Source organism: Rana temporaria, chromosome 3 (assembly GCF_905171775.1).
Source record: "Rana temporaria chromosome 3, aRanTem1.1, whole genome shotgun sequence".
NCBI classification, from domain to species: Eukaryota; Metazoa; Chordata; class Amphibia; order Anura; family Ranidae; genus Rana; species Rana temporaria.
The window spans coordinates 48,790,552-48,805,846 of NC_053491.1; the positions used below are offsets into that span (position 1 = coordinate 48,790,552).

The window sequence follows — 15,295 nt, forward strand, 5'->3', positions numbered from 1 at the left end:
GTGATTTAAGATCTGCTGCCGCAAGTTTGAGAGGCAAGTGGGTAATTCACAAACCACTTACCTCCAAACTTGCGGCGGTGGATCGTCAATCCCCCGGCAGAATTCAAATTCCGTGGCTAGGGGGAGTGTACTATTTAAATCAGGCGCGTCCCCGGGCCGATTTAAATGCGCATGCGCCGTCCGCGAAATTTCCCGGCATGCATTGCTCCAACTGACGTCGCTAGGACGTCAGTGGTTTCGGCGTGAGCGTAACTTGCGATGATCGGGTTTAAGAATCGGCGTACGCAAACGATGTAAAAAAAAAAAAGACGCGGGAACGACGGCTATACTTGACATTGGCTGCGCCTCATAGAAGCAGGGGTAAGTATATGCCGGGAAAACCGCTACGTAAACGGCGTAACAAACTGCGTCGGGCCCGCGTACGTTCATTGGCGTATCTCGCTGATTTACATATTAATCAGCGAGAACGCCCCCCGCGGCCATTTTAAAATTGCAGTTAAGATCCGACGGTGTAACACAGTTACACCTGTCCGATCTTTGGCATATCTATGCGGAACTGATTATATGAATCAGGCACATAGATACGACCGGCCTAAGTCAGAGATACGACGGCGTATCAGGAGATACACCGTCGTATCTCTCTGTGAATCTAGCCCATAGTCTGTACAGGTGTATTGCGGGTTTGGCTAAAATCAGATCTGGCTTCAACTAAGCGGTATTTTATCCTTAAGGCTGGGTTCACACTGGTCCGACAAACGGTCCTACATTGGGAGCTCATGTCGCATGATGTGTGAAAATCAATGTTTCCCTATGAGAGCCGTCTTAACTGGTCCTACACAAGTCGGTCCGACTTTGAAAATGCTCCCTGTACTACTTTTGGTCCTACATTGATCCGTCTTCAACCCATTGAATATCATTGAAGTCGGACCAAATTAGTATCCTGTTCATGAAAGTAGGATGGATGTAGGACCAATGTAGCAGAGCAAAGTAGGATGAAAGTAGTGTAGTAGTGTGAACCCAGCCTAAAACCACAAAGGGAACTGTGAATAATGGTTTGCCCTCAGCTGCTGTAGCAATTGACCTACAGGTACCAAGACAAGCTTTATTACCACCCGAGAATTGAAAATATCAAATGCACTTCGCCTAAGTAATTGGATTTCCTTGTTACTGCAGATGTGCCTGAGGCTTTTCTTCCAGGCCTGGCAGTTAATAAAATTGGTGTTTCATTTGTGTTTAAGAAGGCTGCATAGCAGAATTGTTTTTTTTTTTTTTTAAAACTGGTCTGACCTGTTACGTCTTCAAGTTACACACTCAGGCTGATCTTTATGTTCTCTTAGAACTCAAAAGTTCTCCACTCCAGCCTTCAGGATAAAACTCCAACCACTGAGCGGGTTTTTCACATTGTGATCACAGGCTCTTGTTTCTCTTTGATGTAGGAGCTGTGATCGCAATTTACAGTTGAATGTTTTGGACTCGGAGGAAAAATAGTTCAGTAGTTCAATCCAGTAATGAGCCTGACCCGCCCTGTTACTGACTTCCACATTATAAGTCTTCGCTAGATATGCTTGACCTGCAAGCCCGTAAAGACATTTTTATTGAAGGCGGATGCACAAGTTGCAAATGCTGAAATAAGTACACAGGAAACACAGACTGCATTTAGTAACACCGCTCATGTGCATCCAACTTGATAGGTCAGCTGTGCTTTTAACACAGCAATGTGTTTACGGTAAGGATATGTTCTGTATTATTCCTTTTATTGCAGGATTAGCGGATAATATATTTAACCACTTAAGACCCGGACTTTTATGCAGGTAAAGGACCCGGCAAGTTTTTGCAATTCGGCACTGCGTCGATTTAACTGACAATTGCACGGTCGTGCGACGTGGCTCCCAAACAAAATTGGCGTCCTTTTTTCCCCCCCCACAAATAGAGCTTTCTTTTGGTGGTATTTGATCACCTCTGCGGTTTTTATTTTTTGCTTTATAAACAAAAATAGAGCGACAATTTTGAAAAAAATTCAATATTTTTTCCTTTTTGCTATAATAAATATCCCCCAAAAATATAAAAAAATATTTTTTTTTTCCTCAGTTTAGGCCGATACGTATTCTTCTACCTATTTTTGGTAAAAAAAATCGCAATAAGCGTTTATCGATTGGTTTGCGCAAAATGTATAGTGTTTACAAAATAGGGGATAGTTTTATTGCATTTTTATTAATAATTATTTTTTTACTACGAAGAGCGGCGATCAGCGTTTTTTTTCGTGACCGCGACATTATGGCAGACACATCGGACACTTTTGACACATTTTTGGGACAATTGTCATTTTCTCAGCAAAAAATGCATTTAAAATACATTGTTTACTGTGAAAATGACAGTTGCAATTTGGAAATGAACCACTAGGGGGCGCTGACGGGGTTATGTGTGACCTCATATGTGTTTCTAATTGTAGGGGGGCAGGGCTAAACATGTGACGTCGTTAATCGTGCTTCCCTATATCAGGGAACACACGATCAATGACAGCGCCACAGTGAAGAACAGGGAAGCTGTGTTTACACACAACTCTCCTCATTCTTCAGCTCCGGGGACCGATCACGGGACTCCAGCGGTGATTGGGTTCGCGGGTCCCGCAGCCACGGAGCTTCGGACCGGGTCGAGTGCACGCGCCACCCCACGGCTGGGCCTAAAGGGCCACGTACAGGTACGTGGATGTGCCATACTGCCGACGTATAACGGCGTGAAGGGGTCCTTAAGTGGTTAAAAAAGAAGTGGATGGAAAACAATATTTATTATCTAAAATGAAAAACTTTTTTTTCTTTTTTTGCATAGAGTTAAAACCCACCAGTGTTTTTTCTCTATTCTGTTGAAAATGTTGTCGTAATTTTTGTTCCAGAGACTCAATGGAAAGTGAGAGGAAATCTCTTTAGACCCCTTTCACACCGGGGTTTTTTTGTTTTTTCGGGCGTTTTTCAGGCACTTTGGCGTTTAAAAAAAAGCCTGTAAAGCGCCTGAAAGAAGCCTCATCTGCAATCCCAGTGTAAAAGCCTGAGTGCTTTCAGAGCCCTTTCACACTGTCAGCGCCCGAAAAATGCTTTTAAAGCGCCGCCAAGACCCCTTTCACGCTGGGGCATTTTTCAGGCGCTTTGGTGTTAAAAAAAGCTCCCGCAATGGGAAGGGGCGCTTTAGGAGCGGTGTATTCCATACTCCTAAAGCGCTGCAAAGAAGCTGCTTGTAGGACTTTTTTTAAAGCCTTGCCAGCGCAGCGCCTCAGTGTGAAAGCACTCAGGCTTTTACATTGGGATTGCAGATGCAGCTTCTTTCAGGTGCTTTACATGCGCTTTTTTTTAACGCTAAAGTGCCTGAAAAACGCCCCAATGTGAAAGGGGTCTTAAAGTGGTTGTAAACCCTTTACAACAACTTTAACCTACAGGTAAGCCTAGATTAAAGTTTACTTGTAGGTGCTTGAAAAATATCTCCCAGACCTGCATGGTCTATGAGATATTTGCAAATCGCTGTACGGGGTGAGGGAAATGGCCTCTTAGGCAGGCCATACACAGTGCAAATTTCTTTCTTGCAATCACAGGGAAGCCGTTCCCTCCAGGAGAAGACAGTGATTGGTAGCGCCGAAAGTCATAAGAGAATCTGGTAGGCTGGTTCTACCCAAGTTAATCGATCAACTTGGTATGGTCAGCCTGACCATTCACGGTTAGAATCCTGGCCAGTTCCTGCTGTTCGAGATTCGAATTGTGTATGGCCAGCCTTAGACTCTTGAACTTGGTCAGCCTATGTAGACAAGGCATATTGCCGTTCTATGGCAGGAGAAAACCTCTTGCTAAGCAGGAACATGGATCTCTGTCTTCTTGCAGTACAAGCACATCCCACACAGTTAGAAAGCACCCCCTAGGGACACATTTAACCCTTTGATTGCCCCTGATGTTAACCCCTTCCCTGCCAGTGACATTAGTACAATGATCACTGTGTTTGTATCACTGATTCCCAAATAAGTGTCGGTGTCCGATTTTTGTCTGCTGCAATGTCGCAGTCCCGCCATAAGTTGCTAATCGCTGCCATTACTAGTATTAAAAAAAAAAAATCAATAAAAATTCCATAAATATATCCCATAGTTTGTAGACGCTATAACTTTTGCGCAAACCAATAAACATACTCTCTTTGGGATTTTTTCTTTTTTTTTTTACCAAAAATATGTAGTACTATACATATTGGCCTAAATTGATGAAGAAATTAGATTTAAATATTTTTTTTTATTAGATATGTTTTATAGCAGAAAGTAAAAAATAGTGTTTTTTTTTCCAAACGAGTCTGTCTTTTTTTGTTTATAGCACAAAAAATAAAAACCGCAGAGGTGATTTAAATATGCCCCAAAAGAAAGCTCTATTTGTGGGTAAAAAAAAAACATACATTTTATTTGAGTACAGTGTTCCAAGACCGCGCAATTTTCAGTTAAAGTAACGCAGTGCCCTATCGCCAAAAATGGACTGGTCATTAAAGTGGAGGTTCACCCTAAAACAATTATATACCATTCCATCCAGCATACTGCCGACATGTACAGTATGCTGGTTTTTTTCGTTGTACATACTGTTTTATCGTTCTTTTTCTTTTCAGACTCCCGCGGGGAATAGGCTTTCCTATGAAGAGGCGTAGATGATTGACGTGCGGCTAAGGCGCGTCACGCATTCCAAAATAGCTGGACTGGGACTCTGCTATATACGGCGCCTGCGCAGTCAGCTTCTAGTCTGTGCGCAGGCACCGTATAGAGCCGAGTCCCAGTCCGGCTATTTTCGGAACGCGTGACGCGCCTTAGCCGCACATCAATCATCTACACCTCTTCATAGGAACGCCTATTCCCCGCGGGAGTCTGAAAAGAAAAAGAACGATAAAACAGTATGTACAGCGAAAAAAAACAAAAAACAGAATACTGTACATGTCGGCAGTATGCTGGTTGGAATGGTATATAATTGTTTTAGGGTGAACCTCCGCTTTAAGGGGGTAAAACCTTCCGGGGCTGAAGTGGTTAATTGAATAAACCCTGCTTAATCTGTGGCCTGTTTACAGATGACAATCTTTCTATTTTATATATTTCTGCTATGCAAAGATTTCCTCCTAGATATGGGACTGTTTTAATTCTTATAGCCTTCCTTGTGTAGATCTAAGCAATATTCGACATCTTTTCCATTTGATCAATTTGGCGGACTACCATTCCTGAGATGGCTGGCAGCTCTGTGCCCGTCTTATACCAAGAATCTGCTCTTGGCAGAGGACCAGTCTGCACAACTGGCCTGGTTTCCACAGCAACATCTGCTGAGTTTTTTTTTTTTTTTTTTTTTTATTATTCACACTGCTCTTTTATCGAACGTGCGGGATAGGGAAACACCCTTGAGTGAAATGGCTGATTAGGGAAAAATTATCAACTTATTGAAGAGATAAACATGTTTAAAATGTCATCCGAAGCTAACTATGATTGCCTATACACACGATCCGAATATCGGACGAAAAATACCACTTTCGACGCGATCATATTATAATCGGATCGTTAATGCAGAGCTTTGGATAGCCGTTCACGACAATTCATCCGATATTATTCGATCTGACATGCACGAAAATGTTCCTCGTACAATACCAGATCGTACGACTTTCGTTAAGTCAGTACAGTTGTCGTCCAAAAACACAATACAAATACGTTACACATGACATCACTTCCGATTTTTATTTATTTTTTCTGTCGTACGAGAATTTTAGTAACTTTAGTAACCTATTCAATTTCTACTTGCGACTATCAAGCGAAAGAAGTCAAACCATCTGTCGTCTGATTTTCGGATCGTGTGTACGGGTCATAAATCTGCTATTACTCTGCTGTATGTACAAATGAAGGGTGATAAAAGTCTCACGTTAGTATAAAAGCCTGGTGTTGTCTCCGGACACCGGGCCCTTGGCAATGTGAGGTGGGCAGCGAGGGTACCTTAGGCCTGGAGTAATGTGTTGGAGGGCTGACACTTTAAAGGGCCTGCTGCGGCCATAGCATAGCGTGCACCACTATCTACATACCCCAGAGAGGTGTCTACATTGTTTAGATGTGGTGCAGCCGTGCAAGTTTACCTTCCTGCCACTCCATCCAAACTTCGGATTCTTTCTCAAGATTTAAAGGAGACCATGTCCTGTATTGTACTCCACAAAAAGGATTTTACAGAGAAGTCAAAGACCCTGAGGCTGGGTTCACACCTATGCGAATTGGATGCGGGTTTCCCCCACGAGTACTTGTGACAATACTAGGAACCAGCACCATCTCATCCCTAAAATTATTTATATACTGTGTGTATGTGTGTGTCTGTATATGTGCGTATATACTGTATTTATTGGCGTATAACACTCTTACTTTTTTTACCCTGAAAATAGAGGGTAAACCTACGTGTTATACACAGGGGGGTGTGGAAAGTTTTTTCCCCCTGAAACCGCCCTCTTAAAGTTAGGGTGCGTGTTATACGCCGATAAATACGGTGTGTATGTAATATATATATATACACAGCCCTCAAAATTTCCACTCGCCTGCTAGCATTTGGCGGATTTAAGCTGGGGGCGAGTGATGACAGGGCTGCATGACAATCTCCCTCCAATCTGTGCCTACACTTAGAGTCCAGATGAGATTGGCGGCCGAAGAGGAAAGGTGCATGCCCAGGAAAAGTAGTCGGGTGAGCCGCACACATGCAGAGCAGTACACAGGTGCTCTCCTTACAATTCTTGTTAAGCCATGGGACCTGATAGTATGACCTCTCTGAGCCTGGCTTCCCAACCTGGCCAATGTAGCTGGAGAGCAGAGAGCAGGAAGGAACAAGTGAGCTGGAGGACTGTGATTATCACCACTCTGGGTGTCCCAGGTAGGCAGTGCAGCACAGCGCTCACCAAGAGTTGCCCTGACAAGAGAGCGGCAGTATGCTGTGCGGTGTCAGTGTGCGCTGTGTTGTGGTGTCATTGGCTATGCAGGTGTGTGAAACTCGGTGCTGGAATGTACTCCCTCCCGCTGTGCTGCAGCTCCTCTCCTCACTGCCCGACAATGAAAGGGGGAAGTGGGGACATGCAAGTGTGGAGCCGCACACAGGGGCTCCTGATTATGAGAGTGGGTAGAATAGGAGAGAGAGAGAGAGGAGGAGGAGGAGGATGGATGGGGGTTGCAGAGGAGACATCAAGAGAATGGGGGGAAAAGACCTGGTTCTAGAGAGAAGGCAGAGGAGGAGGAGGGAGTCTTGTACATAAGAAGGAGAGCAATATTTGCAGAAGTAAAAAAGTCCCATGTCCCTCTGGTTTGCCCTAGTGCCATGTCCCTCTGGTTTGCCCCAGTGCCATGTCCCTCTGGTTTGCCCCAGTGCCATGTCCCTCTGGTTTGCCCCAGTGCCATGTCCTTCTGGTTTGCCCCAGTGCCATGTCCTTCTGGTTTGACCCAGTGCCATGTCCCTCTGGTTTGACCCAGTGCCATGTCCCTCTGGTTTGCCCCAGTGCCATGTCCCTCTGGTTTGCCCCAGTGCCATGTCCCTCTGGTTTGCCCCAGTGCCATGTCCCTCTGGTTTGCCCCAGTGCCATGTCCCTCTGGTTTGCCCCAGTGCCCTGTCCCTCTGGTTTGCCCCAGTGCCATGTCCTTCTGGTTTGCCCCAGTGCCATGTCCTTCTGGTTTGCCCCAGTGCCATGTCCCTCTGGTTTGCCCCAGTGCCATGTCCCTCTGGTTTGCCCCAGTGCCATGTCCCTCTGGTTTGCCCCAGTGCCATGTCCCTCTGGTTTGCCCCAGTGCCATGTCCCTCTGGTTTGCCCCAGTGCCATGTCCCTCTGGTTTGCCCCAGTGCCATGTCCCTCTGGTTTGCCCCAGTGCCATGTCCCTCTGGTTTGCCCCAGTGCCATGTCCTTCTGGTTTGCCCCAGTGCCCTGTCCCTCTGGTCTGCCTCAGTGCCCTGTCCCATTTTGTTAAAGTTGTTGTTGGTAATATTTAATTGTGTAACTTGATTCGGCATAAAACATTTAACAGTGTCATTCCAAGAGATAATCTACAAGGGCGTTTTTAGGGGCGGGGCGGGGCAGTGTATGGGTTAGGTGAGGCAACTGGTGGCGAGTAACACTTGAGGCCTGGCTAGAAGCTCAGGGCTTGAAATTTTGAGCCCTGTATGTGTGTGTATATATATATATATATATATATATATATGTGTGTATGTATGTGTGTATGTATGTGTATAATATATATATATATATATATTCAACAAATTTAGTATACAGTCTTTGTTTCAATACTAGGCTAGCTTTCCTTTTAAAAATCTGCATTTTGGCCATCTCCACCATGCCAATTACAGGCAGCATTTGTTCCACTATGTGAAGATCTGAAAGTGCTGCATGTAGATTGTTTGCATTTCATGTCTCCTGTTGGCAGATTTTGTTCCTTTTATCCGTCAAATAGATAGCCTGAAGTTCATCTACGAATTAAAAAAATAAAATAAAATCATCCTTATTTCATCCTTCATTGACTCATGAATGACGGTCCAGAAGCTTGCCAGTTTTGATGAGTAAGTAACATGTCATATCGTTTGGCATTAGTCATCCCTTCCTCATTGAATTTCAGTTACTATTTATTTAGTTGGCTGTTCGTGTTATTGCTGTAATACACAAAGCCATACAGGGTAATTTCTGGCTGATTTCATGGTGTTCACATGTTTTTTTGGTTAAACTTTTCTAAAAGCAAAAAAAAAAAAAATGCCCAACAACTACATATTTATTTGTGTATATTAAAAGGTTATACCCAGAGACACATCCGTGGTAATACTAGAAACCATTTCTCAGATACACATTTGCAGATTTTTACAGCTCTGTGTTGCTAGAAAATTACTTTGAGCCACCAAAAATTATATATATATTTTTGTTTAAAGCAAAGGCCCTAGAGAATAAAATGGTGGGCGTTGCAATTTTTTATGTCACACAGTATTTGCGCAGCGGTTTTTCAAATGCATTTTTTTTGGGGAAAAAACATTAATTTTAGTGAACGCAAACACTATATAATACAATGTTACACCTAGTAAATGGATACCAAACATTTTACACTGTAAAATTGCTCATGGAATGGTGACAAACTACGGTACTTTAAATTATCCATAGGTGATGCTTTAAATGCCTTTTAGAATGCAGTTTAGATTTGCACAGCAGGCCTGGTGCTAGTATTATTGCTCCGGCTCTGATGATCACGGTGATATCTCAGATGTGTGGTGCGATTGCTGTTTACATATGTGTGCGGGACCGACGTGTGTGTGTGTTGGCCACTGCGTGTGAGCATGGGTGGATAGGGGCGTTGTTAAACAAATATTGTTACTATTATTTTTTTTGAAAACTGTTTCTTTAGAAAAACATTTTTTGATCACTTTTATTGTTGTCAAAAGGAATGTAAACATATTTTGTGACAGCAATATCAGTGGCAGGTATGGTTTATGGAGAGATGGGGGGTCTATTGGACCTCCATTTCTCCTTTGGGCTCCAATGCAGCCGATCAGACACAGATCGGTCTGATTGGCTGCTTCACTGGCCTCTATGTCGCCAATAAACAAAGCCTCAGAACCAGAGGTGATGAAATAGTCATCGCTTTCAGATTCTGACATCACAGTAGGAGGAACAATTTTAGTTCCTTTCACTGTGAGGAAGGCCTCATCGTTACTGGGCTTTCCAATTACTCGGTAGAGTGTGGTAAAGGCAGTGGCAGAAGGGGGGTCGGACTCCCTTCCATCACATGTAAAAGTAGTCCAGCAGCTGCCCAGCTGCTCAAATTACTTTTACATGAAAGAGAGTTGTCGGCTTGAAAAATGTATATGTTTGTAACCTCAACCATGATTCCGAAATAGTGGCTTCCCTACAGCGATGTGTATGTATACTGAGTAACGAAGTATATAAATCTACTTTTGTGTGCACCCAATGTCGTTATAAACTCGGATAGCCTGTGCAGCGAGCAGAGCTGTAAGATGGGCCCAGCAGGTTCCACCCACTACAGAAAACTACAGGAGGGGGCGGAGACCAGACCAGCCACCCTGCACAGAGAGCAGCAGTGACCGGTCTATTTTACAGGAAGCAGCTGGATTACTATACAGATTTGGAAGAAATGCACAGCACAACAAGATTCATGGAAGAATACACATGACTGTTGTATTTAGATGATATTTGCTTATCGTGAAATTCAAGCTTTAACTCCATGGCACCCCTTTAAGGGCTTTAAAATGTTGGGAGGCTGGTGCGGGGCTTTTGGCCTTGTGACCACCATAATTGGCTGTCACGACGGTCACGTGATCGGAAAACTGCATCGCAAGCAGCAGTCGGGAGGTTTCTGTTAGCCGCTGGTCTTTGTGCCGGGAGCACGCAGATATGAGTGAGTGAGTGAAAAACGTATTTAGCGCAGCACATGCGAACTAAATCGCCTCTGGGCGCTCGTTGTCCATTTCTCCTTTGTCATCAAAAGAGATGGGTTTTGATCTTTCTTCTAAAGGCCAAGTGGTTCTCCTCCAACCGAATGCTGGTTGGTAAAGCGTTCCATAGTCTGGGACCTTGGACCGCAAATCTTCTTTCTCCTTTGGACTTGAATCTGGCTTTGGGTATCTGGAGTAGATTTTGGTTGGTGGATCGCAGAACGCGATTGGGGTTGTGAGCTTTTAGTTTTTCGCATAGATATTGGGGGGCATTTCCTTGAATACACTTATGCGTCAGACAGAGTGCTTTAAAAGCAATTCTGTCTTTTACTGGCAACCAGTGAAGGCTTCTCAGTGAAGGTGAGATTGAGATATGTGCCCGCTCAGTGGCAAGGACGCATATTTGCGCCAACGGGTAAGGGTACAATAAAAAAAAAACATTTGGTTGCACCCCAACTCAATACTTTTGGCTGCAGTAATAGCAGATCTTTTGTGATTAGTCTCTACCCACTTTGTATATCTAGATCAAGCAAAATTAAGGCCATTCCTTTTAGAAGAATTGCTCTTTCAGTTTTTCAAATATTGCCACTGATTTTCAATTGGACTGAACTTTGGACTTGAATGGGTTATTCTAAAGCATCGTATTCATGGCTTTAAACCTTAACAATATAGCTTTGTGTATGTCTGTAGGTTTTTTTTCTACTGTAAGGTGAGCCTCTGTCCCAGTCCCTGGTCTTGTGGACCGAAGCAGATTTGCCTCTGTTTGCTATTTTTGTATCCACCATATACCTTTTTGGTAAATTTTAGTTGAGATGTACCTTTTGTGGGCTTTCTTTTTGCAGTGGTTTTCTTGGGGTGACATATATGAAGTGTCCAGGGTATAGTTGCCTTACGCATGGATAGCGCCATCTTCTTGCTGTGTAAGCTGCCTGGAATCCTTGTAGATGGCCTTCTCTTGATGGAAATGCAGTTGTGTTATGGTTTTTCCAATTTTTTATTATTTAAGAGTGCTGTGCGGAATGTTTTATGCCGCGTACACACGACTGTTTTTCATGACGAGAAAATGCAATTTTTGTAATTGGTCATTCAAAACGATTGTGTGTGGGCTCCAGAGCATTTTTTGCGAAGTTAAAAATGGCCATTAAAAATTGCTCTATTTTTTTCTCTACGTTGTTCACGTCGTGGAAAATGGTCGTGTGTAGGCTTTAACGACGGGGGGAAAAAAATGTGCATGCTTAGAAGCAAGTTATGTCAAAACCAGGTACCAACTCCAACCCCCCCCACCCCCACACACACACATAAGGTGGCACATGTGGCAGCGGAGGGGGGGGCAGACAAGAGGAGCTTCTCCTTTTTGAGTGGAGCTCCGCTTTAAGTATACTTAAAGCGGAGCTCCACCCTAAAGTGGAACTCCCACTGATCGGAACCCCCCCCCCCCCCCCGGTGTCACATTTGACACCTTTCAGGGGGAGGGGGGGTGCAGATACCTGTCTAAAGACAGGTATTTGCACCCACTTCCGGCCACACAGTCTCGGGCAGACTGCGGGCATGACGTTACCTCCCGTTGTCTCCCCCGTTGTGTTCTGGGAACACTCCGCTTCCAGTACACAGCGGAAGCCAATCGGCAGGCGTAGCGTGACTCGCGAATGCGCCGTAGGGAACTGGGCAGTGAAGCCAGAGCGCTTCACTTCCTGGTTCTCTCACCGAGGATGGCGGGGGGGGGGTGCAGAGTGACGAGCGATCGCTCGTCCTCTGCCACAGACGGCGCTGGACTCCAGGACAGGTAAGTGTCCCAATATTAAAAGTCAGCAGCTGCAGTATTTGTAGCTGCTGGCTTTTAATATTTTTTTTTTTAGCGGAGCCCTGCTTTAAAAAGGTCTGCAGTTATTATCTTTACTGATTGGGTTCATATTTATTAAAAATATATTTGTTATTTTTATGATCGTTTTGCCCATTGTATATTTGTGAAGCCAGGATTTGAGTCTCTTTATGGTGCCACTCCTTAGGTTTGCAATGATACTTAAAAAAACACTTTCAGGCTTTATTTACTCCATCGCTAGGCTGCAAAAAAGGCCACTAACCTTGAAAGCTAAATATAGAATCATGGCAGTACAAAGTCATCTATAAATAGCTTGCACCTGTGAAAATCTTTTTATTAAGACAAAGTTGACTGCCAGGAGTTTTTTTTGTATTGGGAATTTAAAGCATCTGTATGGCTATATCGAAACACAGTTGCTAAAATTGTATTGGAGTGTCTTCTCTAAAGCTGGGTATACACTAGTGGAATTTTAAACAAAAAATCATATGAATATTCAAGGTACATTTAATTTGCTTTTAACCACTTAAGCCCCGGACCATATTGCTGCCTAAAGACCCAAGGTGTTTTTACAGTTTGGGACTGCGTCGCTTTAACAGACAATTGCGCGGTCGTGCGACGTGGCTCCCAAACAAAATTGGCGTCCTTTTTTCCCCACAAATAGAGCTTTCTTTTGGTGGTATTTGATCACCTTGGCGGTTTTTATTTTTTGCGCTATAAACAAAAATAGAGCAACAATTTTGAAAAAAATTCAATATTTTTTACTTTTTGCTATAATAAATATCCCCCAAAAACATATATATAAAAAAAAAAAATTTCCTCAGTTTAGGGCGATAAGTATTCTTGTACCTATTTTTGGTATAAAAAAAAATCGCAATAAGCGTTTATAGATTGGTTTGCGCAAAAATTATAGCGTTTACAAAATAGGGGATAGTTTTATTGCATTTTTATTAATTTTTTTTTTTACTACTAATGGCGGCGATCAGCGATTTTTTTCGTGACTGCGACATTATGGCGGACACTTCGGACAATTTTGACACATTTTTGGGATTTTTGGCATTTTCACAGAAAAAAATGCATTTAAATTGCATTCTTTATTGTGAAAATGACAGTTGCAGTTTGGGAGTTAACCACAGGTGGCGCTGTAGGATTTGGTGTACACTGTGTGTGTGTTTACAACTGTAGGGGGGTGTGGCTGTAGGAATGACGTCATCGATCGAGTCTCCCTATATAAGGGATCACTCGATCGATGCAGCGCCATAGTGAAGCACGGGGAAGCCGTGTTTACACACGGCTCTCCCCGTTCTTCAGCTCCGGGGAGCGATCGCGACGGATCGGCTATAAACAAATAGCCGCGCCGTCGTCCCGGATCGCTCCCCGAGGGGACCCGACCGCCGCAAGTCGCGGGGGGGGGTCCCGATCGGACCCCCGACACACGTCTAGGCAGGGACGTACAGGTACGCCAATGTGCCTGTACGTGCCATTCTGCCGACGTATATGTACATGCGGCGGTCGGGAAGGGGTTAACAATCAATTTTTGAATAAATGGACTTAACTAAATGAAAATGACATACTGTTAGAAAATTTTCCTTCCTGCTCCTTTGAATTGTCTCATCTCTGACTAAAAACAAGCGTTCGATTTGACCCGATTAATGATTTCAAACACAAATTAATGTTCTTACAATGAAAAATGTCCAACGAAATTCTACTAGTGTATACTTATTATTATTAATTATTGTTGTTATACAGAATTTATATAGCGCCAACAGTTTGTATGTGTGTGTGTGTATGTATGTATATATATATATATATATATATATATATATATATATATATATATATATATATATATATATATATATATATATATATATATATATATATATACCGTATATACTCGAGTATAAGCCAAGTTTTTGAGCCCTTTTTTTAAGGCTGAAAATGCCCCCCTCGGGTTATGCTAGAGTCTGTGTACCTGAAATTCTTGACAGGCTACGAACGTCCATTGTTTAAAAGTCATGGCCTTCTCCTGGTCCCTTCCATGATAGGCTTTTCCCAGCAGACACTGTGTTCAGTGTTCCGCCTATCACGGACCTTCTCTTGTCGGAGGTGGAAAGGACGTCCGTGATTTGCGGAACACTGAACATGGTATCTGCTGGGAAGGAGGTTCGTGATGGGCTTCTGGAAAACGCCTATCACCGAACGGGACCAGGAGGAAACCGCGACTGTCAAGAATTTCAGGTATACTGACTCGGGCACAGGGAGGTTGCAATGGGCACAGTGAGGTTGAACACCGTGAGGTTGCAATGGGCACAGTGAGGCATGCAAATGGGCACAGTGAAGCTGCAAATGGACATTGTTGACCCTCTTTTTTTTTTCAGCTTACAGTAGCTGTTGCATTCTTATGACAGGCTTATACTTGAGTCAATACATTTTCACAGTTTTTTTTTTGTGGTAAAATTAGGTACCTCAGCTTATACTTGAGTATATCTATCTATCTATCTATATATATATATATATATATATGTGTGTGTGTACACTATATTGTCAAAAGTATTGTGACACCTGCCTTTACACGCACATTAACTTTAATGGCATCCCAGTCTTATTCCGTAGCGTTCAATATTGAGTTGGACCACCCTTTGCAGCTATAACGGCTTCAACTATTCTGGGAAGGCCGTCCACAATGTTTAGGAGTGTCTATGGGAATATTTGACCATTCTTCCAGAAGCACATTTGTGAGGTCAGGCACTAATGTTGGACAAGAAGGCCTGGCTCGCAGTCTGCACTATAATTCATCCCAAAGATATTCTATCGGGTTGAGTTCAGGACTCTGTGCAGGTCAGTCAAGATCCTCCGCCCACTAGCGCGCTCATCCGTGTCTTTATGGACCTTGCTTTGTGCACTGGTCCATTTGGTGGAGGGGGGATTATGGTGTGGGGTTGTTTTTCAGGGGTTGGGCTTGGCCCTTTAGTTCCAGTGAAGGGAACTCTTAAGGCATCGGCATACCAGGAAATTTGGGGAATTTTTCATGCTCCCAACTTTGTGGGAA

At 43.5% G+C, this 15,295-nt stretch overlaps 1 protein-coding gene across 1 annotated transcript in view; it reads left to right on the plus strand.

Annotated features, from left to right (window-relative positions):
- The window catches only part of IQGAP1 (IQ motif containing GTPase activating protein 1), a 260,699-nt gene that overhangs the window by 110,430 nt on the left and 134,974 nt on the right, over positions 1-15,295 (plus strand). The window lies entirely within an intron of this gene.